This window comes from Camelus bactrianus, chromosome 16 (genome assembly GCF_048773025.1).
Source record: "Camelus bactrianus isolate YW-2024 breed Bactrian camel chromosome 16, ASM4877302v1, whole genome shotgun sequence".
Lineage (NCBI taxonomy): Eukaryota > Metazoa > Chordata > Mammalia > Artiodactyla > Camelidae > Camelus > Camelus bactrianus.
In genome coordinates, this window is record NC_133554.1 from 45608354 (window position 1) to 45631717 (window position 23364).

General features: G+C 38.0%; 1 protein-coding gene across 3 annotated transcripts in view; it reads right to left on the bottom strand.

Moving 5' to 3' along the window:
• KANSL1 (KAT8 regulatory NSL complex subunit 1) overlaps positions 1-23364 on the bottom strand; it is a 164330-nt gene that overhangs the window by 127788 nt on the left and 13178 nt on the right. Inside the window, exon 1 of one of the 3 annotated variants that reach the window (XM_074343407.1) lies at positions 11389-11534. The exons of the other annotated variants lie outside the window; for them this stretch is intronic. The gene's annotated coding sequence lies outside the window, so the exon portion shown is untranslated. Of the gene's footprint in view, positions 1-11388; positions 11535-23364 lie in introns of those variants that run through there. 3 annotated transcript variants of the gene reach the window in all.

Consider the following 23364-nt stretch of genomic DNA (forward strand, 5'->3'; position numbering starts at 1 on the left):
CACTTGATGATTAAATTAAAACTTTCAATTACTTAACCTAGTGCCTGACACAAGCACCCATTATCTGCACTATTATTATTATTACCTAGACAAAAACAAATATTACTGACATGAAAAAGTATTAAATGAAAGAAGAAAGGTGTTACAAAACGAAACATACTATGACCTCATTTCTGTTCAAAAAAAAAGTGATAAGATTCTTTTGTCTTTTATTTTCTGGCTTATGTAATGTCTCCATCATAAACGTGTATTGCTTGTATAATAAAAGAAAAGAAAGCTAGAAGAAAATAACACAAATTCTTAAAGAACCAAAAAATCTGAATAAAGCAAAATATCACAATAACATTCTTAAATTTAATACAAAAACCAAAATGTTGATTAAAACAATGATTCCCATCCCACTTGAATCCCCAAAACTTCACTACTCAATAATTTGGAGGCGAGAAAGATTATCAAACTTAAGCTGTTCTACAAAAACAGCACAAAGCTTATGATAAATCACCTTTCTCCAAAGAATATAAAGCATTAAAAGCTATAAATTATTAAACCTCATAACAACCTGGGCGGTATGTTGTAGGCTGGGATTATAATTTCTAATTTACTGGTGAGGATAGTGAAGTTATATGGTATATTCAGAATAAAGAAACCTAAAATATCCCAATTTTTAGTTCATCTAATAAACCACAATCTGACTAAAAAATACAGACAGAGCTAATGTACGTGTTGCCACCGCCATAAATTAAGATTCAGCAGGAAGCCTGGAGAGACAAAAGAAAGGAGCTATCTAATCAAGGTCCTTTAAAAGACTACAAAAAGTTGGGGCTAGTAATTAAGTTTCCCTCCCAGTTCCAAGAAAACATTTTGGGGACTAGAAGATGTCAAGTGGTTTCAGCAGGCAAACACATTTGGTAAAAATTTCCCTGATAGAAATTCACAATGCACTTCAGTATACTGAATACTTTAACAAATAAACATCTTTTTTTCCCCCATAACACCTATTAATACCTTGCAGAACACTGTTCTGAAGGATACAAGTTAGAATAAAGTTCAAATATGTGACCTCTAGGGTTCCTTCCCGTGTTTACGATTCTGTATTTATAAACTGCAATATAGGTTTAAGAACAAACTTTCACCTAACACAAGTAGCACTTAGGAAACAAAAATATACTCCTAGGGCAGAGTTTCTTAACCTCAGAACTAGTTACCTGTGTCAATTTTTACTGGGGGGAAGGGGTGTCTCTGCTGTGCACTGCAGGACGTTAAGCAGCATCCCTGGCCTCTACACCCACCAGACGTCAGCAGCACCTCCTACAAATTATGACAACCAAAGCTGTCTCCAGACACTCCAAATGTTCCCTGGGCAAAACCTCTCTCTCTCACGCACTCACTCACACTCACACACCCCGAATTGAGAAACACTCTCTAGAGATAAACCCCGTATCTACAAATTTCTATACATACATAAATATTTCTATATATACAGATTTCCAGAAAGCATACATATCCGGCCGCTTCAAATACTGCAAGTCAAACTATCTCCACACTTCAAATGAAAACCATGCCTTATCCTCTAGACAGGACTCCATGTACACAAGAATAATCTGGCAGCATCCACCTTGCAAAAATGTTGTTCAGCTGCAGAGACCCAAAGGGAAGGGTTTGGTCATTTGGCCAACAACCACAGTTTCACTGAAAACAGAAGCAAAAATCAGATGGGGAAGAAAAGTCTACCCATAATGTGGCTTCTACTAACCTCTTCCCACCATTCCCTCATGACTCTGCACAAAGCAAAGAAAGAAACAGGTGGAGGAAAGATAGGGAAGTGTCTGTAAAGTTATCCAAATTTTAGCTGAAACTTGAAAATTAGCTAAAATTTCATTATGTAAAAGGCTAGGGCAAAGAAGGTAATGTGGCATTCTAGTGACAGGCAATGGCATGGGAAAAGGCAAAACGGTGAGAAAACACAGGACATTCTGGAGGTTAAAAGAAATAATCAATTTGCTTGAAATATAAAAGCATATTTTAACAGAGGAAGCAGTATAGAAAAAGGCAGAAAGGCAGTCTGAAGCCAGATCATTAAATGGACAACCTTGAATAGCCAGCCTTTACTCAGACTTAAAGGCACAGAATGTTATTAAAGGTTTTTCAAGTGCGGAGTGACACATGAGAACTGCACTTTAGACAGACCAGTTGGGTAGGATGGATTAAAAGAAAGTAAAAAGTCAAAGATCTATGAAAAAACTACTGAAATAATCCAGACAGGATGCAACAAGAACCTCAACAAGAGTGTCATCACAGTAGAATGGCCAAAGTCTCCTCCAGGCTTTGGAAGAGACTGAAGTACACAGAAGGGCCAAACAAGTGACACAAACAGAAAACATAAAGGTTCTTAAAAGATGAGAGAGAAGGCTCTCTTTTTCTTCATAAGTTCAGCTCCTTTATGATAAAATCCTTCCATTTATTTCTCATCAAGATGTTCAGTTCTGGTATGCCTTCTCCATTCGTAACACTACTGACCTAAACCCAGTCCGGGTCCACATCAGCTCATACCTAAATTATCAGAACAGCCTCCTGACTGATGCCTCAGTCCTCCAAGCCTTTTTATTACCTCACTTCTCTATTCTAGAATAGCCCGTAGTATCTTTTTCATGAGCCCAAATTCTTCAAGATGAAACTCAAAATAATTATCAAAGCAAGTGCACCAGGTGGCATGGACCTTCAACTTTCCCCAGATTCAACTCCACAGTCTTTCCCTATGCTGCTGCCTGTACCTGGAGGATCCAACTACTTTTGAAGCCCAAAACTTAATCAATCCTTCCATATACAGCATCTCCACAAAAACTTTTCCATACTATTCAGATTCACATCACTTTCTTCCTCCTTAAATCATACACTGCACTTAAAGTCACCACTCAAGAAAAATTATCTGAAAGTTTCCTAATTTGCAATTTATTAATTCCATTCCCAAAATAAGCAAAAGTTATTTAGCATCCTTCTGTGCATGCTCACTAACTTTATCTAGAGCTTGGTACATAGTAGGCACAGTAAGGACTTACTGACAGGGTTAGAATAGTCAAAAAAAACTTGGTGAAGTAGGCCTTCAAGTGTAAGATTTTGCTTAGCAGAGAAAGAAGAGGAAATTCTAATCAAGAGGTGGACACAATCAAAATAATAGGGAAGGATTTGGGAGATGATCCACAGAACTTGGATGAATCAAGAGGTAAAAGTGCAGCTTCACAAAAAGAGAGGAAAAAAGCAGCTATGTAGTGATTTGTGATAAAGTACTGAAAGCTACATTATAGGACACACTGGAAAGTATTTCTTTTCCATGGAAACAAATGGAGGTTTGTTACAGGATACAATAGGAAGTGGGAGGCAAAATTTTCATTATAAAACAAAGAAATAACATGGACCTCACCACCTCAGTCCCTAACACTTTCCTATGCCAACAGGGCAAGGCTTCTTAAGCTTTTTAGTTACTAAGGGAATCACGGCTCTGATGTGAGGATAGATTCTTATGATAGCTGTTCACTCTGCTAAGTGTTTTACACATACACCCTCATTTAATCATCACAATAACATTATAAGACAAGCATGTACTCTTATTCTCATTTTATAGATAAGGAAACGTGATACTCAGAAGTTAAGGTGCAACTACTACGTTGCAGAGGCAGGATTCCGATTCAAATCTCTAACTCTGAAGTCCATGCGTTTAACCACTATATTAGGTAGTATGAGGCTAGATTTCACCTGAAAGGGCCTTAATTGCTGGACACTAGCATTCTGAATTTTAGTCTTTAGAGGAAAGTCAACAAGGAATAATCTCCAATAAACAGTTTATTAAAATGCCTACAGCATTCAAAGCCCCTTATCAGCTGTCTACAAGGATGACATGGACCAGTGAAGACAGACACACTGTGTGATCAGGGAATCCTGGGGGACATTAGGAGGCTCTCACACAAGCTGGGAGTGGGGAAAAACATCTAAGTTAAAACCTAGAGAATAAAAAGGGTTCAGCATTGCCCAGTTACTTCCTAAACTCATTCCCTGGCCCCAATACCAAATCCACGACCAAGTCCTGCCCCTCAACATTCCCTATGTGAATGAATTCTGATCCCAATCACTGATTTACCATCTACCAGATATCTTACTTAAATGTATACTAATACTAGACATGAATAACAGAAGACTACAGGAGTTCATGGTCTAACGATGGAGATGCTAAGAACTATAGCAGTGTCATCAATGGCAAAGACAAGAATATGTGGGATCTAAAAAAAAGACAAATGAACTTATTTACAAAACACAAAAAGACTCACAGACATAGAAAACAAACTTTCGGTTACCAACAGGGTAGGGAGGGGGATAAATTGGGAGTTAGAGATTTGCAGATACTAACTACTACATATAAAATAGATAAACAATAAGCTTATACTATATAGCACAGGGAACTATATTCAGTACCTTGTAGTAACTTATGGTGAGAAAGAATATGAAAACGAATATATGTATGTTCATGTAATGACTAAAGCACTGTGCTGTACACCAGAAACTGACATAACATTGTAAACTGACTATATGTCAATAAAATTTAAAAAAAAAAGAAAAAAGAATACAGAAATTAGGGGTGAAGGTAAGCCCAGATGATAAACCACTGTGTTTTGCCTGAAGGGATCAAGGAATGCTTCCAGAAAGAGATGACATTCTGACTAAATTGTGAAGTCTAAATAAATAGGGAGGGTTCAATTGGTAGAATGACAGGCACAGTCATTCATTCCATCCTTAATACCACTGCCTTAGTTCAGGACCTCTATGTATTACAGTAATCCAGGCAGTAATAATCTCCCAACTGTTCTTTCTTCCTGTCTCAGCAAGCCTTCAATCTAGTGTCCACTACCAAAATGATTACTAGGAAAGGAGGAAAAGAGGGAAGAAGGGAGGGAAAATAAATCCGATCATGTTATGCTCCTGCTTAAAATCCTTCAGTGACTCTAGGGTAAGGATGAACCCAAACTCCCATGCAGCATATAACTGCCCGCCTTTAACACTCAGCCTCATCTCTAACCTGTCTCCACTCTAACCACTTGAATCTTATAGTTCCAGGCTCCACCATGCCCTTGCACCTTTGCTTTTCATGTTCTAGCTGCAAGATTACATGTTTAAAGTACTCCCCATTCATTCCAGGTTGAGTTAAAGGTCCCTCCCTTCCTAGGGTCTTACCTGCACTCCCATGACAGATACCCTGGTTAACAGCTCATATTGAAATATAAACTCCCAATTCTGTCACTCCTCCATCCCTACTCTAGACTGTGTATTTCTTAAAAGGAGAGTTATGGTTTGTTTTATCTCTGTCCCCTACATGTAGCACTGTGCCTGGCAGGCAGTGGACCAAAACATGTTAGTTAACCTGAGTATTCTAAGTTGAATGTATTAGATAGATATCCATTATGAAGTTAATGGGGATGTCTGATTATAAAGTGGAAACAATCCAACAAGAAGCAAGAATCACCTGAATCTAGAACAGACTTTATCTATTTCAAGTTTCAGTCATTTACACTGCCAAGCACATGCAAACTTTTTAACTATACTTTTTAAACTATTATATTTGGCTATATAAGCTTTTTGAAGGCAATAGCTATCAAAATTTTAAATGTCACTACTCAGAACTTTTACTTAATAACTGTACTTCTTCTAGGAGCCTATCCAATAGAAATATTCTCATAGATACATAGATACATGCACGGTTCTTTCACTGGAGAATTTTAATGCAAAAAAAAAAAAAAAACCCCTAAATTTAAAAGGCACAGTAGGATATTATGCAACTATTTTTAAAAAGAACTGTTTATGTTGATGTGAAAAATCTCTAATAGATAACTAAGTGAAAAATAAGATCTTATAACAGGTATGATCGCATGTGTTTAAAAACATACAAACAAAATTGTTTTGAAGGATAACTATATTAGCATATTTATTTATATTTATCCCACACTTCTACCCTATCACTGAATTCAAGTTTCCTACCAGTCTAACTCACAAAAGACAAAGGGAAAAGGTACTTTTCTCTCATCTTTTTCTAACAAACTCTAATAAATTGTTTCTGAACAATGCTAAAATCGGACACTTCTTGAAGGGTCCAAGCAATTCAAAAGCAAACAGTTTCTTCTTGGAGTGGCGAGGAGGAGGTCTTTGCCCAAATTCCAGGGATCTCACTGAAATCAACCTTACCCTTTTAGAATACTGAATAAATGATTTTTAAAAACTAATTTTTCCAATGCCAGGGAAATGTTAAAAGTCAATACCAAAACTCTTCTTTCATTTCCTTGGAAAGCCAAAGGGAAAAGTAGGAGGTAAGTAGTAAATGCAAAAGACGCAGTCAAAATTTTTTGAAATGAGGGCTTAAGGTCTTCAAATATCCTCAGTTCTCCAGGAAATATATGAACAGTTTAACTTATTAGACCAGTACTTCTGCAAAGCTTCTATGCTAGCAAACATCGGAAGCTAAACTAATTAGCTTTTCGTCTCTATCCCTTCACAACCTCCAGTGGAGGTGCTAATAAGCGCTCACAAAGGCCAAATAGCAAATATCAAGAGAAAGCCTGGATATCAGTTTTTAGCAATTTTTGTTTTAAACCCCTAACAACAAAATTGTGATTCATCTTTTTTATTCCCCAACACTTCTCCTCCAACTGAATTTAACCAAGTCTGACCTTAAGCTGCTCCCTTTTTAAAAAGAAATTAAAAGGTGAGGGATTCCATTAAGTTTGATGCCACTTAAGCAACTTTTTCCAAACAAGGGCAGAATCTGCTATACTTAAAATTCAGAGTGAGATCTCATTTAGGATTCCTGGTTCAAATAACAATAACCAAAGTTTTTTACATTTAGATAAAACTGCAATGAATTTACCTCCTCACTCTCAAAAGCTTAGGGAGAAAGTAAATTTTAAAAATTAGAACTTAGAATTAAGAAAATTTGGGGAAAAAAAGCAAGTTTACAGTCAGCAATAAAATATATACAGCTAATTCTCAGCTAAATAACTCCCTAGTAGGCTATGGTATTCAAATGTTAAAATCTTATGGGGCTAGCTTAAAATCTTAGAAAAACAAAGCTTGCAGAAGGTAACAGCTATCAGGTGAGTTGCCAGACACCACTACTCAACGGAGAAACAAGAATTTAAAAGTTCTCTACCTTGAAAGCCTCTTGGCATAATGGTTTAAAATCTTTACATACAATCTTTAAGTTTTTCTCTCAGACTATCCAAGTTTGTTTTTCACTCATAAGTATGAATTGTGCTCTCTACTTTGGAGTCAGCTTCCTCACACCTTGCTTCAGATTTATTCTATCAAAGACAAGAAAAGCTTAACACATAAAGAAAAAAAACATCTATTTCAGTTCTTTTTGGCATCTAGGCTTTTTGGTAAGTCACACTCATTGGCTTATTTTCTCCTATACTTGTGACCCTACAGCCTAAAAGACAGGCACATGGCATAATGTAGGAACACTGATGAACGCAGATAACGTAGGATAACTTAACTAATAACTAACAGTGACCCTCCGAACATACATACTGGTCTCTCCCTTGACCCACAATTCTCTCCACAATCTGCAAGTGACAACCAAGGACACCATTTATTTTCTACTTCTTAAGGCCCTCAAGTGTTGGTGTTCTCTAGCACAGTGGGATACTTGTCTTTTTAAATTCATATTATCTTTTCTAACCATTATTGTAGTTCACTGAGTTTTGATCTTACATTTTAGGGAAAAGGAAGTACTGATGAAAGAGTTGTTTTGTGTCATGAATTACTATATTCTGGCAGGAATACCTTTGCACAGCTTTTAGAATGTCCAGAGGCTAATATGCAACTTATTATGATAAAAGCTGTAATTTAAACATGTATCTTCAGAAGCAATGTCAAGACTCAAAAATTAGTCTTAATACAGATTTCCAAGAAAGAGTTAAAGTCCTATTTTAGGGAAAAGACATGTTCCAAGTACTCTTTGCACTGAAACAGTAGGAAGTCCAGGTGCCTGGGGACACTTTACTGAAACCTACAACAGTCTAACCAATCAAGGCAGAAACTTACTTGAAAAAGAGAAAGAGGGAAAAAGAAAAGGTACTTTAAAACTCTAAATAAACCACTCAATAATGAGATATGCTCCGGGGCAATCAACCGAAGACCTCCTTTCCAAACTCAAAGGAACAGAGAGATGTTGGAGGTGGGGCTAGGGGGAACACCATTAATTTTTTTTTTAAATCTCTCTCTCCAGGAAGTCATTTAATTTCTGTGTCTAATGGCCTCATCAAGAAGAAAAAAACAGCTCCTACCAAACGCCACAAAGAAGGTGACTAAATTTAAGAGGAATAAACATTACTGTTTAAACATAAGATTTTCAATGACTATTGCTTAGAAAATCCAGTATGGATTAGTATGTTTGGTTGTTTCTTTTTTTCTACAACATTTAAAAATTGCTTTTCCAGTACTGTAACAAGGTAACTAAGCTTTACTTCAGAAAGTTCCTAACTAGAACTACTCAATACTAAAATACCTTCTCAAATCAGCATCACCAATCACAATGGCCCTATGTTTACAAATTACATGAGTCAGGTTATATCAAACAGAACAAATCTATAACTTGTTATTCACTTTAAAATACAATTAAAAATCTGTGGTCAACCAATAAAATCCAGAGGATTAACAGTGGTTACAGTGTAGCATGACTAGAAATGAAAGAGTACTGGCAGTGTTTGAAGAAGAAAAAAATGAATTATCTTCCTTTCTTCTCACCCTGATAAGTTCAAAAATGAACTAAGGTTCACTCATTTTCTAGCTTCCAGAATTTTCCTCAACAGGATAATGATAAGTCACCTAACAATCAAAGTATGCTCTGCAGGTTTAACCATGGAAATAATGTGTAGGCAGGAAGAGAATCAGACAAAAATTTAACATTTCACTTTGGCAAACCACAAACGTCAAATGTTAATGTTCTGAACAAAACTTTCAGGAAAAAAGCAGGAATACTTCTAAATACTTCACTTAAATAGATTCATGTAAAAGACCAAAAACTCCACCCCATCTCATGGCTTTATCAACACTTAATCGATCACTCTTCTGTCTACAGGCATAAATCAGAAATACTTGTTTTTATATATATACTTAAATAAGGCAATCATCAAAGACCAATCATCTTTGCCTTAATACAGATGTTAAGAGTTTTGTCATGCCTGTGTTACCCTCCAAGTGGTGCACACTTGCGAATTAAAAAATTAAACCACCTCAAATCAAGACATCACTAACAAACACATCAAATATGCTAAAGGTCAAAGGAACTGCATACTTTGTTGGATAAACCTAGTGGAAACTGAAATCAGAATTCCATGACTGGGGATAGTTATCCCACATTTCCAATAGATTTTTTAAATTCCCAAGGGATGAGCATTTTTACCTTGCCTTATTTTTAGAACTACACATCACACTGCACATATCACATGACATGATGTAACTGTTAGCAAAGAAAATGGCCCAAAACCATTCAAACTATCCATAGTAAAAGGAAATGAATCAATGTATACTTGAGAATTGTTACATTTCATATTTACTTTTTAACTCACAGCAGATCTTCTTTTCAAATTGACAAGTGGCTAGTACCCTATGTAGAAACAACAGAGAAATGTACTTAGTATTTTATAAAATAGGAATTTATCCAATTACTGGGAAAACTGATACGAAGAAGCAGATAACAGAAAAACATTCTTCTAAACCTACAGGATTAATTGCAAAATTCTCGGGATGAAAAATGTAACAGAAACGTAATGAAATACCTTTAGATAGAAAACTATTACTCAAAAGTATTCACTGTTGTTAGGAGAAAAGAAAAATGTTTTAAATGACAAGCCTGTACACAATTGAAAATTTCTAAATTGGTCAGACAAGTACGTTAGAAAAGGAACCCAGTACAGCCTATAGAAGGGGGGAGGGGAAAACACACCCACTTAAGCCCTTGTAAATAGTGGTACTTTAAATGACCCAAAAAGCAAGGGAAATACTGCAAACTATTCTGAAAAATGGAAAACATACCCAATGTTCTACTTTCCATACTTCAAAGTGCTTTAGAGACGAAGTTCAGTAACAATCTGTAACTATATCATGATTATGCAAGGCAAAGATTATGTAATTTTATCGTTTATTATAAATGCTCTCCGACTCTAAAACTAAAAAAATACTAAAACGTTTTGATCTCTCCAATTGGGAGGGGGGAGGTTTCTCTGGGCTACAATTTAAAATATAAACACACACCTCAAAACAAACAAAAAAACACAATGATTGCTAGCCACGTGACAAAGGAGATGGCAACACCAGGATTGTGAATGGAAGGGAGGGAGGCGAGGCCGGAGGACTAGAGAGATTTCTCGGAACTTTGGGGACCTCGGGATTCGGGTCTCCCGACCTTCAAGGTACTAAACTCTAGCCCGACAACTTGTCCTGTTAACACTCTTAAGTAGTTTTATTAATAGGTCACGAAAAATGCTTCAGTGACCTCCAGAATAAAGAGGGAGAAAACGGAGGAGGAGTAAAGAGCAATTTAAAGTGGCGCCATCATGTCACCCCTTCTTCCCTAAGGCAATCGATAAGCAATAGTTAAGTAACGTGTTTCTCCAAAAAACCACACTGGGATCCCGACAACGGAAAACAAAAGGATTTTTAAGTAAAACATGAGGGTAGGGTTGTTTATCATATGGAAAACAATCAAACTATTTGCTGAGACTCAAAAGACCGTCAGCCGGAAAACAGGCCCCCAAACTCACTTAAAAGCAAATAAATGTCTCTTCCTCTTTAGTTAAAAAAAAAGAAAGAAAGAAACACGTCCGCCTGAGAGAGACTAGATCTGAAAACGTAAGTGACCTCAATTTACGGGCAACAAAAATAATAAATAAATGAAACAAATAACATCTCACTAAACAATCTGAGTTATGATACACACCGTGAAACACGCAAGATGTGTGTTTCGAGCAGAGAAAGGCCTTTTGCAGTCAAGAGAAGTTCAAGGCGACAGCCAGAGTTTGTTTGGGGTCTTTTTATACGGGAATAAATCGTGTTCTTAAGGCCGCATTTTTAAATAGAACGCCAAAGGAAAAGCTGGCGAACGAGGCAGCAGCTGGTGGGGAAGGGCCCCCGCACACCCCCGCCCTTGGGGCGACTCCCAGCCCCGGACCCGCAGCGGGGAAGCCCGGAGAGGCCATTTAAAGTTCCGGGGATTTTTCCTGCCCTGCCTTGCCTTTCTAGTTACAACTAACAAAGAGAGGGAGAAATGGGAGCCACAGGGAGAGCGAGGAGAAGGAGAAAGGGCAGCGGGAGGAGGAGGAGGAGAGGAACAGCAGCAGCAGCACCTACCACGTGATGGAAGAGCGTTGCCCGGGCGGATTCAGCCCCACAAAATGGGCGCAGTTTGCAAACAGCCCCCGGCCTGGGCGCCGAGGGCCGGCGGCGGCGGGCGGGGGCGCGCGGCGGCGGCTCCGGCCCGGGCCCGCCGCTCTCCTCCCCCCCGGCGCCCGGAGCCGCCCTGACTTTCCGGGCGGGGGGGCGAGGCGGAGGGGGAGGGGAAGGCGGCGGCGGCGGCGGGGAGCGGCCGCTTTTTCTTCTCTTTCGGGCCCTTTCTCTGGCCTTCCTCGGCTCCGGCGGGGCCTGGGCACGGCCGGGGACCACAGCCCGGCCGGGAGGACGAGCGGGCGGGGGCAGAGGGTGAAGCCGCCCCCCCGCCCCACACAAACAAGCGCCGCCGTCCGCAGCCCGAGCCCGCACCCCGGCCGCCACCCCCGGACGCCTCTTCACGGCCGGGGAGCGCGCTCCGGCCGCCCCCCGAGCCGCCGCGGCGAGACGAGTCGGCTTCGCTACGGTGCTCGGTTCTCCCGCCGGCTGGGCGAGCGGTGGCGGCGGTGGCGGCGGCACTGGGAAAATGGCGGCCGAGCTTCTTTTCCCTCCCCCCCTTTAATCTGAAGCGGAGGGAGAATGGAGCGAGCGAGCGAGCGGGCGAGCGCCGGGGACACGGGGAGGAGGGACAGCAGCGCCTCCGCCGGCTGCGGCTGCGGCGGTGAAGGGCCGCTCCGCCCCGGCGCGCCGCCAGGGGGCGCCCGCCGCGCCGCCCCCGCGGGCCGCCAGGAGGCGCGGCCGCCGCCGCCGCCGCCGCCTCAGTCATGGCTCCTCGCTGCGGCCGCTGTTTCTGCACCTCCAACTGCGGAGACCGTGGCGCCGGGACCCAGCCGCTCCCAGACGTGCGGCGACGGCACGCGGCACTGCGGCAGGCGGGCACGGACCCTCACTCCTGGCGGGATGAAGCTAACCTGAGGCACTGACGCCGTCACATTCCCTCCGCGCTGGGGTTGGCGGGGCCGCGCGCAGGCTATGAGGGGCAAGGCAGGCTGGCGCGGCGGAGCAAGAGGACGTGAGCGAGGAGTAGTGAACTGTGTAGTAAACAGGCTTATGCCGCCGGTGCCACACTATTCCAGGGTGAAACGTGCGCTCAATCAGGTGGGGAGCTCCCTGACCAGTGAAGTGCTTTCTGCCGCCCTTTGTCCTAGCAGCCTGCCTCCGTACACTGCAGCACGCCTGGGCACTAGCCCCACCGCCGCGCTCCGCAGCCGCCAGGGTGGAAAAAAAAAAAAAAAAAAAAGAAAGAAAAGAAAAAGGCGCACGTCCTCCTTGCGCAGGCGCGGGCCAGGGCCCGCGCCGGGCCAGCCCGGGAAGGGCCAGCCGGGAGCAAGAGGGGAAGCGATGGCCCACCAGCGCCTGGCCCGCTGGGAACTGTAGTTTTCGTTAAGAAGCACGCGTCTTGTTTTGAGTGTCATGGCTTGGCAGATCCGCCAAAGCAGGCAAGTGGCATTACACAATGAGTATTTATGCTTCCTGTCGCCACCAAAAGGAAGTTCACTGCTATGCTAAAAGTTTAACAAAGAACTCCATAGAGAAAACCAAATCTCACAAAAAAAGCAAACTTCTACTTTCCTACCAGAGTTGGTTTAAAGTGGTGGCAGTTTATCATTTCTCATGACCAGTTTGTCAGTACAGTATTTCATTTCTTTCTCAAAACAGAGGCTTAAAATCATGGAACTTTTTCTAGATTAAAAAATTCAGCAATATAATACAAAGTGTCACATTTACGCAAATTATAATTCCACCATCCTTTGAAACTAAAGAGAAAGTTGCCAAAAGATGAATTCAGTGCTTAGAGATTTTAAAAGGGAACTCTTGGATTCATCAAAATATTACTTTAAATGACAGAAGGAAAAAAATGTTTCCAACAATTAAATCATCATATTCAGCAGAGATGGTATGCTCTACTACCAAAAAGGAAGATGAGAAATGCTCAATACTGTTTTGTGGCTTACCAGAACCAATATCCGGTCGTATGCATCACTTCTGTTAGTCAAAAAAAAACCTTACAGTTTTAGTCCTCCCACAAAGTTACACCAATTCACCAGCTCCTACAACATCTACACCTAAATTTCCGTGAGTTTCCATTTGTACTCTTAAAATCACACTCTTAGTCATAGTCATGGTTCTCAAATATTAAAAGAAAGCAGCTAAGAAAGTCACAGAGTCAAACTACACAAAGAATAAACGAATACATGTATACCTATTTGTATGCACCTCCAAAAGAGATCCTAAGTCTTGGCTTTTTAGTTTATAATCCTGGGAAGGAAAATTTAGTTCATTAAAAAATGCATACACACATATCTCTACATAAACGGTAATTGCACAAAATACAGCAAGGTGTTAAAAACACAATGCCAAGACCAATAGATGGCGAACTAGAGCCCTAATTTGAGGACTGAAATCTAGATGAGCAGAATGAAAGATACCAAATAAGGCAAAGCCCTTTGCAGTGTACACTTGAATATTATGTTCAAAGGCATCCACCACAAAATAATTAATTTTACTACTGCATCTATTCTGAAAACTCAACTGCCAGATTTAATTAGGCCCCCAAATAATCAAGTTTATTAAAATATATTTTTTCAATGATTAGGGAAAAGGTGGAAATGCTCACTTTAAAACATGCATTTGGGGTAAAAATAAATTCCAACTTGCCCTTTCTCTCATTGCTCGGCCCAAGAGTGGGGAGTTCACAGTGTTTATGGCACTTAAAATCAGTCAACTTGTTTTACATTCTTATCTCAAATCAGAAGTCTTTCTGCTCAAGCACCAAGTTTTACAAGTAAGGACATTCAAAGGTGAACCACACTTCTTTATAAAGCAGAAAGAGACACACAGACACAGAAAACAAATCTACGGTTACCAAATGGGAAAGGGAGTAGGGATAAATTAGGAGCCTGGGAATAGTAGATGCAAACCACTATATATAAAACAGATAAACACAAGGTCCCACTGTACAGCACAAGGAACTACATTCAATATCTTGTAATAACCTATAAGGAAAAAGATTATGAAAAAGTATATTTTTCTTTTTCATTTTGATTCTTTATGAATCACTATGGTGTACAACAGAAACTAACACAACATTGTAGATCAACTGATCTTCAATTTTAAAAAATAAAACATGGTGAGTCACTACAGACACAAAAATCATAGAGAAATACATTTTCTTAAAATTTTCCCCCAAAATACAGCAGATGTCAAGACTGATTAAACACACACTCGCCCCTCATTTTTCAAATCATTCCTAGAATAGTCATCGTGGTTGACTCTCCAGTATTAGTTTTAACCCATTCTGTTTGCCAGTGATTGGTTGGGAATGGGCATGGAACCTAATCCTGGCCAATGAGAATTGAGTGGAAACCTATCACTGGAAGGCCTCCAAGAGAGAATTGTGAGAAAAGCTTCTTTACTCCTAAAGATGAGATGAGGAAGAAACAGTCCCTCTTCATATAATGCTAAACATGACACTTCACACCTTTCAGCAAGCCTGAAGATGCCACCAACATGAAAGAGGACAGAACAGAGAGTTGGCAAGAACCTTGGTCCTTGGTGACAGCACTGAATGATTATATCAATCCTGACATCTCCAAGACTTCCAGACTTCCAGCTACATGAGACCAATGTAACAAACATTATTGTTTAAGCCAATTTGAGTTAGATTTCCTATTCCTGAAGTCAAAAACATACTGATTATTTTCTCACATCTTACACTATTTGCATTGTTACTTTATGATTATTTATATTGTCATAGTTTATATAACCTTATATAAAAAAGCCTTTCTTTCCTATACACAACTCTGTACTTATCCATGTCTCCATGTCTTTGTGTTCTTACTGCCTAGAAAAAGGGGACCATCATTCCTTATTCATTCCTCTCCCCTAATCCACCTCCAATTTTTCCTTCAAGGAAACAGTAATAATAAAAATAATAATAATAATAATAATAAAAATAATAGCAAAAACAATAATAAAAATAGTAACAATAATGTAGATAATTGGCACTATATTACCTTGCTCTTGATTAAATGCTCTTTGTAATTCTTCTGAGGTTTTCATATACCAGTCTTGCCTCCTGAAGCTGGCCTGAAAGCCCTTAAAGGTAGGAACTATGCTTATTCCAACTTCTGATTTATTACTCGTCTATACAGTAAACATAGTCCAAAAAGGCATTCTCTAACTTCCTCACCATATATCTTCTAACAAGCCAAAATTTCCTAAGCATAATATTCCATCACAAAGTCAGTACTTCATATGTCCCAACTATTGCAAAAGAACAAGGGATTATTTTGTTTTGTACAAAAAAAAGAAATTATAATAATTCAGGAGAAAGTCCTAAAGCCTAAGCCATTTAGTTTCAAAAGGACAGGGACCCAGTTTTTGTTATTTACCACTGCATCCCAGGAACCTAGTCCAGATATCACAGAAACGAACACATCAAGACAGTACTAAAATTATATCATGAAAGAAACATCTTTAAGCTGAAATTGGTGCATACTCTCATGTCAATATTTAACTAGCTAAATATTAAGTAGAAAGTCAGAATAAACTGAAACAAAATTAGGAAGTTTATTTAAATCAAACAATTTTGGATGGTAGAAGGAATATGGAAGGCCATCTAATTCAACATTCAGATTTTATTAGAGAGAAAATGAGGCCAAGAGAAAACAGAGGACTGCACAAAGCCAAAGCTGAAATACATGCTGGGATCAGGGTGTCAGTCTCCAATTCTCACTTTTCACACCACAACACTTGCCTTCCAGAGTTATATCCTCCCAACAGGAACATGCTACTCACCTTGCACATAAGAAGTGCAAACACGACAAAGGTATCAAACCTGAACAATACCACCAATTCAGTTTCACAAGTATCAAGATTTGGCCAAAGGTAAGTAAGAGAAAATCCTCACACTGATTACAATGACTATAAAGCTCAGAGATCAAGATTTTTTTTTTTCATTAGATGTAGGTCTCAACTAATTCAAAATAACATATATTCTTACATACTCAGTCCAGTAGCAACAAACTTGCAATAAGATTGAACAACCTAAGGCATTTGAAAAACTTGTCAATGGCAAAGTATTGTAAGAATGCATGGCATTCCTTAGTTTCAATCTCTCCTAAAAAGAAGATAATTTTCCTTCCTCATACTAAAGATATAGCCTCTGGAATTTACACAAAGGTGTTATCTTACCATCTCACCATAGAAGTGAGACTCAATAACTCATTGAGAAGAAAACTAATCTTGGACAGCCTCGTGATTTAACAGTGTTAGTAATAAGAACAATAAAGTTACAAGTTAACACTGAAAGCACTCCTAAATCTAGAAATAATTTATTTGGGGATAATGAAGATGATAGTACTAAAATCCAACTGAATACAACTGTATCACCTAAGGAAATAAGTCAGGTTCTCCCAGGCCACTAGTGATGCTAAGATCTAACATCCAAGGTTGATGATTTTCTCCTCTGCAGTCCCAGATTTCAAAGTAGCTACAGAAGCACTGACTTCAAGTGAATGCAGTTTAAGCAGAACTTTATGTGACTATTTTAATAAATTTTCTCAAGGAGTTAAACAAACAAAAAAAACTACTGATTAAATAAGCTGATTATTTAGGTGGATTTTAATTAATTATAATGCTTTGAACTTTCATATAGAACATTTTTAAACTTTCAAATAATTAGAATTAACCAAAAAAGTTAACTGACCAAACATAACAGGAGGAGTGTTCTAATAAACTGATTTTGCAGATGAGGCAATGTCAAATGAAGTGATCTGCCTAGGACCTAAACATTGTATCAGACAGCAATGTCAGAATAGGCTCAAAATTTACCAAGCAACTGTCTGGCTTCTTTTCCAAATGATACATAAAGATAAACATGCAGAATAACTTCAAGGCAGCTATGAGCGGCCAAGTTGTAAAGGGTGGGAAAGAGACCTGAGGGGTGGGGTGTGTAGTTCAAAGAGAAAAGGAGGCAGCAAGTACACAAGGCAAAAGGCATTTAAAATTTTTTTTAAATCAGTTGTTGAGTCCAAAATTAAGATGCAGAGCAAACCTAGGGATTATGGAGACAGCACACCCTACCTGTTCCCTCCAATGGAGAGACACACCATTCATGGAAAGGAACATTACTTTTTAATCCACTGATTCCTGGATTCTTGAACTGTTCTCATGTGCAGTCTGGAGCATACAGCTATGGACTAGGGAGTAAGTGAAGCCACTCAACAAACAGGAGAGACCTTGCTAGAGTGTCAATTTACTCAAAGATTATAGTAAAATCAGATACACTTTTGTAAAATAAACACAAATATATTATGAAACAAAATGCAAAATTCCCATTTTTTCAAGATAAAGAAGTTTTCAAAGAAATGCCCTTTTTGTTACAAGTTGCTCTGGACAATCCCTAAGAGCACTTTAAAGGAAAAATTGGAGAAGCACTGCTTTAGATCATTTATAGATAAATCTGCACACCAAAAACTCCTGAACATAGTCCTTTTACACAGACGGTGAAACCTGAAAAACAACTAATGTAAAAATCATGGTGAGTACAGTATTATAAATGAGGCCATAAGCTACTGAGAGAACATGACTGGAATTCAGGAAATGCTAAAGTCCCTGTCTTATCTCTGTCACTCATTTACCAAGAAGTCATACATAATTTTCCTAACAGCAATCTTTTTTCATTTCTGAATTAGACTGACAAAAATAACAGAACACAATATTCCATATTTTCAGCCGTATTCCAAATTAATTCCCACAATCAAATAAACAAATTTATCTAACAAAACTGGTCTCAAATGAACTAGCTTCAATTGGCAGAACGGCAACAATAACAAAAAGCCTAATGAAACTGTATCTTTTGTGGTATAAAGAAAAAATCCTTCTGTGTAAGGGAGGGGGAAAACTACTAACACTTCCCTAAAATTTCTATGGTGGCCATATCAAAACGTGATCTTGCTGGTAACATTTAGGCTAGGGCATTAAATTTTTATAACATGACAATGGTAATACTTGTATTCTTGCCTTGAATGATTTTCTTTGATTTTCAAGAAAACTAGATAACCCCTTAAAGCCCTATCATTAATTCCCATTCACTCATAAACACTTGCTGAGTGTTTGTTGGATGCTAACCACTGTAGTACCTCTGAAAAAAAATACTAAGTCACCATCATAAGCTATGTGGTAGACAAGAAAAACTCCTTCTATTCACTGCTATTTTAAATGGTGAATAATTAAAAGTTAAGAAGTAGGAAGAGTGGGGAGGGTATAGCTCAAGTGGTAGAGCACATGCTTAGCATGCACAAGGTCCTGGGTTCAATCCCCAGGAACTCCTCTAAAAATAAGTAAATAAACCTAATTACCTCCCTCCCCTAGCCCCCCCCCAAAAAAAAAAAAAGAAGAAGAAGAAAAAGTAGGAAGAGAACAATTAGCAAAATTTTAGAGCTTTATGCTTCCAATTCAACTCTCTTCTGGCCTTTTTGGGAAACTTGCATAGACCACCCCAAGAATGTTAAAATTAGGTGTTATTTATGGCATAACCAGAATGAAGTAACAACTACTTCAAAATAAAACCAAGACAAGAGGTTAAGGGAACCAAGTAGGAGACAAGGATCTGAAGTGCTAGACTTGGAACCTCTACTCTAAATGTCTCAAGATAAGGAAAAGGTGGAGAAAAAGAAAATTTGTGACTTAATTCAATTGTATTTAATTTTGCATCTGCCTTTTATTCTCAAATATTTGCTATTGTGCTGGAGGGAGGCTTCTAGGTTTCTTCTGAATGCCATAAGTTCAATAACACATCACTTCTTAAACATTAGTTATAGTAACTTCATTCAGTAATTAGGCAATTAGAATTTGCTATCACTAAATGAATGTCCAAAACTAAACCAAAATTACTTCAAGATAAAGTCAGAACACATCTCAACTCATTTGATAAGACTGTTACTACCCTGATACCAAAATCAAAGACTTCATACAAAACTACAGACCAATATTACTTATGGACATAGATGTAAAAATCCTCAACAAAAGACTAGCAAATGAACCCAGCAACATATAAAAAGGATTGTACACCTTCACTTAGTGTGATTAATACTAGGGATTCAGTTTGTTTGATATCTGAAAGTCAATTAATGTAATACATCATATTAATAAAGGATACAAAAATAAACCACATAATCATCTCGATTGATGCAGAAAAAGCATCTGACAAACTCCAACACCCTTTTATGATAAAAAAAAAAAAAAACCACACAGAAATTAAATGAAATTTCCTTAACCTGACAAAAGCTATCTATGAAAAACCCACAGCTAACATCATACTTAGTGGAGAAAAATCAGAAACAAAATCCCTAAAAATCAGGAACAAAACAAGGATGTCTGCTCCCACCACTTCTATTCAATATTGTACTAGACATTCCAGCCAGGGCATTAGGCAAGAAAAAGAAATTAAAAGCTTTCAGGTTACAAAGGAAGAAGTAAAACTACTTCTACTTGTACATGATATAACCTTGTATGTAGAAAATACTGAGGAATCCACAAATAAACTATAAGAGCTAATAAACATATCCATCAATGTTACAGAATACACGATCACTATGTACATGATATAACCTTGTATGTAGAAAATACTGAGGAATCCACAAATAAACTATAAGAGCTAATAAACATATCCATCAATGTTACAGAATACACGATCACTATACAAATAAATATCAATTGTATTTTGATACACTAGCAAACAATATGAAATGAAGAAAATTCAATTTATCATAGCATCAAAGAATAAAATACTTAGAAATAAATTTAACAAAGGAAGTATAAAACACACTCTGAAAACTATAAAAATTATCATAAGAAGTGAAAGAAGTACTAATTAAGTGAAGATATCCCATGTTCATGGATCAGAAGATTTAACATTAAGATGGCAATACTCTTTAAATTGATCTACAGATTCAGTTCAACACAATCCTGAAAAGGAAGAACAAAGTTGAAGGACTCATACTTCCTGATTTGAAAACCAGACTGAAGGTTATAGAAATCAAGACAGTATGGTACTTGCATGAGGACAGACATATAGATCAATGGAATATGGATGAAGAGTCCAGAAGTAAACCCTCACATTTACAGTCAATTGATTTTTGACAAGAGTGCCAAAACAATTCAATGGGAGGCAGATGAGGTGGAGGTGGGGACTAGATAGTCTTTTCAGCAAAGGTATTGGGACAACTGGATATTCACATGCAGTAAAATAAAGCTGGACCCCTACCTCACACTGTACACAAAAATTAACTCAAAATGGATCACAGACCTAAATGTAACAGTTAAATCCATAAAATTCCTAGAAGAAAACGAGAGTAAATCTTCATTATCTTGGGTTAGGCAATGGTTTTCAGACATGGCAGCAAAAGCATAAGTGACAAGAAAAACAGGCAGATTGAACTTCATAAAAAGTATAAAATGTTGTGCATTAAAGGACTCCATCAAGAAAGTGAAAACAACCTGAGAGAGAAACTATTTGAAAATCACATATGAAAAAGGACTTGAATCCAGAATACACAAAGAACTCTTAGAATTCAACAATAAAAAGACAATTCAGTTTTTAACATGGCAAAGAATTTGACAGAAATAGACCTTTCTCCAAAGAGACACAAATGGCTAACAAGCATATGAAAAAGATCTCGTCATTAATAGTTATCAAAAAAATTAACTCAAAACCACAGTGAGATACCACTTTACACCCACTAGCATGTAACTAAAATGACAGTTACAAGTGTTGACAAGGACAGGGAGAAACTGGAACCCTCACACACTGCTGGTGGAAATGTAAAATGGTGTAGCTGTTTTGGAAAACAGTTTGGTGGTTCCTCAAAAAGTTAAATAGTTACCATATAACCTAGCAATTCTACTCTTAGGTATATACCCAAGAGAACTGAAAAGAAGTGTCTAAACAAAAACTTGTACAAGAATGTCTACAACAGCATTATTAATAATAGCCAAAATATGTAAACAACCCAAATGTCCATCACCTGATTAACAGATAAGCAAAATGGGGTATATCCATGCAATGGACTATTATTCAGCCATAAAAGGAACGCTACAACACAGGTGAACCTTGAAAGCATGCTAAGTGAAAGAAACTAGTCACAAAAGGGCCCAAACTGTATGATTCCACTTAAATGAAATGTCCAACACAGGCAAATCATAGAGACAGAAACTAGATTAGTGGTTGCCAGGGGCCAGGAGACAAAAGGATAATACAGAGTGACTACTTATAGATGTAGGGTTTCTTTTTGGAGTGTTGAAAATGTTCTAAAATTAGTTTGTGGTGATGGATGAACAACTGTGAATACACTAAAAAAAAAAGTATGATTTAAACGGGTATATTTTATGATATGTGAAATGTATATCAGTAAAGCTGTAAAATAACAACAGGATGAAGCCAAAACAACACTTTCATTTTGCAAAAAAAAAAAAAAAAAAAAAAGTTGAACTACTTATAAAAACATCAGGAGAAGAAGGCAAGCTTTAATTCTGCCATTTATTTCCCCTTGAAAGATTACCTCAGAGCACTAATATGCCTTCATGTTACTCTTGCAAATACATAAGCAAAAATTAGGTTCTCATCAAACTCGTTACTCTAAATTACTCTATGTAAAAATGAAATGAGGAGGCCACAACATGTCACGGATAAAAATCAGTCATCTACAGGAATGATACAAACTAGGACATCAGTAAGTGAGTGAAGAGTTTAAAGAGCACAAAATCCTATTACTAGAAGGGTTATCTTCAGTGAGACAGGACTGGAATGTATTATTATTTCAAAAGCTTAAACAAAATCTGCCCAAAGATTATTATAACAGATGGTTGCAAGGCTTCTGTAGAAGTGTAATTCAAAGAGAAAAAACTTGGCATTATCATCCCCAGTTCTACCCAGAGCGTAAAGAAAATGTCCTGATCCACAAATACAGGATCTGAGAGGAAGACTATGTGTTGAATAGGAAAGAATACGCTGATCACTCTACTCATTTCTAAGCCAGATTGATTATTTTATTTTTCTCCCACAAATCAACAACTGTTTTTTGTTTGTATATGGTCCAGTATAGATGTGATTAGCAGACAAGTATAATCTCCAGGAATGAACAGACTGATATAATCAATGCTGCACTGGCATTCAAGTTCTACTTCTACCACCAAGCAGCTAGTGACTTTGGGCAAATGACTTCACTGTTCTCAGTTCCCTCATGCAGAAAACAAGAGAGCTTGACTGATTTAAATCAAGGTTTCTTTTCAACTGTAAAGCTCAATGATTCAGAACCCTTAAAATTACAATAATAACAATGATATGTGGTTCAACAATCTGTGTTTAACAACACAAAACTTTGGGAGAGAATTGTTATAAAAATTTAAATGACACAATAAATGCTTTCTCAAAAAAAGATTAGAACCTACTAAGGCATACACATATAACAGAACTATAATAGAAATTACAATCAGAAACTAACATATAACCCACTAGTTATAGAGATAAAAAACATGCTTAACAAACATTCTGTAGAGTCAGGAAAAACTAAAAATGTATTATATGGCTATCTAATTTTAGAAAAGAAAATCTAGACTTTGGTTAGATAAAATTTAAATTATGCTTAAAAAGCAAATGTGTAATACGAAGCACAGAGATGGACTTTAAAACTAATGGCCGCAAGAGATCAAAAAAGTCAGATGCTCAACCAAAATGCTTAAACCGCTAAGTGGGTGTGGGGGTGGGAGAGTGGCAAGGGGGGGAAGAGGAGGAGGAAAACAACTTTTCTCAAGAGACAAAAAAATGAGGAAAAGCAATAAAATACTCTAAATTGTAGCTGATCAGGAGCACTAAGGCCTATGTAGGCAAAATAACAATTAAAGCCTTGGAAAAAAAATGCAAAGCCACAAAGAGGT